A 3,457-nucleotide genomic window follows, 5' to 3' on the forward strand; every position below is an offset into this window, starting at 1 on the left:
CTGGCCGAAATAATTAAAACAATATAATCAAAGGGTAAGGACCAAAAAGGGAAAAAAAGACACACACAACAAAGAACGTGAAGTAACCATAATAACACGCACAACGAATTGTAAGTGTCGCTGTGAAGAAGGATAATATGAAATTTAGAAATATTTAGCACAATACAATGCGACTATAAATATGATATTAAGATGACAAAAGCCAACCTTGGTATTCGCGTAACATCTGTTTGTATTCATACAATTTTTTTTTCTGAAATACATCAAAGGCTCTGAAACGTTCCATAGTGGATAATAAGATTTTAACCTTGATGCCAGAACTTTATCGCAAGATTGAATTTGAAAAATGTAATGCAATTTCGTTGAAGAAAAAGTGATTACAAATTATTATATATTGCAATTGCATTGTCGAATCTGCAGCTGAATGATTTCGATGATTTACTTTCTTGCACGGGAGTTCATAACAAGATTAGTTGGTTGAAACATGTCTGCATGATTAAACTGAAATTAGTTGCTGGAATTGGAAAGAATCATGGCAAAAAAGACATTTTATTTCATTTAAACTTTTGTATCAAACGGGCAATATTTACTATTAATAAATCAATGCCAGTATAAGTTTGCGATATCTTACTATCTTGTCCTGTGTAATAATAACGACAATCGTTATACATATATGGTATACAATGTTTATTCCTGGGGTAATTACAATGATTTATTTTTGAAAAGAGCTATACGACCTGCTTAAATTATCAAATAGTATTTATTAATTATCTATATTGTTAATTCAGTCATAAAATATACAAAAAAGCAAAACAAGAGACATTCCGGAGCCTGCATCGCTCACTTGGTTAAATTTTGCCTTTCGAGGGCAATAACTCTAACAATGAGTTGTCCGACAATTTTAACTCCATGAAGACTGTAGGACGTATCGTAAGGATCATTTCATCAATGAAAGTTTCATTCTATCTATCATAGTTTTCAAGATATTGACTGAAAACTGCTAAAAGCGAATTTTTTCCCTTCTGGTGCACCTGGTCCATGCTCCCAGTTTTTAGTGGAGTCCGAGTTGCTCATTTACTTTTGTTACTTTGTATGTATGAATTTAGTTACTTTATGTTCTTTGTTGTGTATATCTGTTTTCCATGTCTGGTCTTTGTCCCCGGATTACATTCTTTTGATTACCGCTATAACCTTGGTTCCCTTGATTACTCTTTCAACTGTCAATTGGTCTGATTCAACTTGGAATTATAGGGAATAAAACGATTTTGGCAAAGTGCATTTGTTTGTACACTTTTCAACCATTTAGAACCTGATAACCTTATTAAAAACCATTTTGGGCTTCACTTAGTTAGATAGTTCATGCACCGATCAAACAACAATACATCTTTTATTCCTTTACTGAGAGTTGATCAATTGTAATGTTTTATATTAACAAAATTCCAATTTCCAATCCTTATTTAGCTTTTTCTCAATGGAATGGAGACTATTATTCAAGGACTGTACATTACAAAGATTACTATTGTTACTATTATCGAATGCGTAAATTGAGACTTTTTGACAGGTGGCATTGTCACCAGTTTGATAATTAATCCATGATATTTAGTTTGATGGGCAATGTTTCTAAATTTATTGCCAAATTAATAGATGATTTATTGAATTTTATCTCAATTACTTGTTATATAAATCCATTATAATTGATATTTAGCATTTCATAAACGGATATAATTTTAGTGCAAATTTTGGGTTGCTGTTAATAAATAGGTCATGGTTAACATGTTTGTATAACAGATACTTTTCAAAATCTCCAATAATTACAATATGAACCTAGCTATACGTTAACCAAAGACCTGGCTAATACGAACACATTTGAAAGTCCGAAATGGTTCGGTTTAGACAAGTTTCACTGTATGCAAATCAAGACTCTTTTCAGAGAAAAGGTTTACGATCTGACATGTTTAGTAGTAGTTGTTCATCTTCTTTTTGTATCCAGACGTCATAGTTTGTACATTTGATTAGATCGAATCAAAATTATTCAAGGTATGCTGGTTATCATTAAGATATGTCATGTTCGTGACTAGACTTCGTTTTTTTTATGAATCAAATAAGCTATGTACGATCTATGTTGGTTTGTTTGTTGGGGTTTAACGCCCGAGCAGCAATATTTCAGCTATATCCAGGCGATGAACATGAAGTGGATGATAAAACGAACATGAAATGATGGTGAAATGAAAAATGGGATGGGACACAAGGATAATGAGGGTCGAGAAATTTTTGATTGCCACTTGAAATAGGGAGAGGTGGGTAGGGTCGGGCAATTTAGCCTCCTGTGGCGGAGTCTTATGGTTCCTACTCCGGGAGAATAACACTGTAGGGTTCTTTTACAACACGGTGTACCACTATGGTTTGCGGTCAGGTTTTCCGTATTATAGCCTGACAACCCCAGCATGTAACACGCCAGGGGTACCCACTTCCACTGGGGCACACAACCCAGTTGCTCTGTGGCAGAGCGCCTAGCCCCCGGATAGGGTTCTGAAAACTTTTTAGTCGCCTTTTACGACAAGCTTAGCGCTGCTGCAGGCCTAGTCTTCTGACACCCAGACCTGCACGGGTCATGTACGATCTAGGTACGTCATGTATTTAAACAGAATATATACGACAATACTATAGGATAACCAATAAAAAAAATGAAAGTACAGAAAATGTTATCGTATATTTGTTTAATTTTCATAATCAATCCTATAAACAAATTCAAGGTATTGTTCAATACAAACATTAACTAGTCATTTATTACAACATTTGGTATTTCACGGAAATATATGTCTTTTTATATGTATATTGCTTTTTTATCCCTGTCACATTAAGCCAGTAACTACAAGCAAGTTAACTTGGAGGCAATTAATCAATCTCAATTATTAGAACAAGGACAATTCGACTAATATACAGTATGTTCCAAAGATGACTTTTAAAGAGTAATCAAGCGAAAATCAAAAGAATGTAAATCCAGGACAAAGACCAGACATGGAAAACAGACATACAGAACAACAAAAACCATAAAATTGCCAAAATAATATATACAAAGTAACAAACGTAAAGAGCAACTATGACTCCGGGAGCATGGACCAGGTGCACCAGTAGGGAATCGTCCTTTAATTGATTCCTTTTTTTTATGGAAGTCAAAATACAGTGATACCTGTCTTAAACGTTCCCTTTTCGAATGTTGCGTGTAGATGTAATGCGGTTTGACTGATCGATACCTGATCGGAGACTACTCGGTAATCGATGACCAATCGCAATTATATTTGCTCGGATCGGTTCAGGTACTGTAAAAATACATTGATTTGGGAAGACTTCCAATAGTGTGTGCTTTAAACATTTTTTTGTTCAAAGTTTGGTATAGACTGGCTTCACTGTTTTGACGGACATACACAGATGAAGGATATTTGAAGGAGTTCCATTA

The sequence above is a fragment of the Perna viridis genome, chromosome 10 (genome assembly GCF_037379345.1).
Source record: "Perna viridis isolate PV_CMFRI_1.1 ecotype Kerala chromosome 10, ASM3737934v1, whole genome shotgun sequence".
NCBI lineage: Eukaryota > Metazoa > Mollusca > Bivalvia > Mytilida > Mytilidae > Perna > Perna viridis.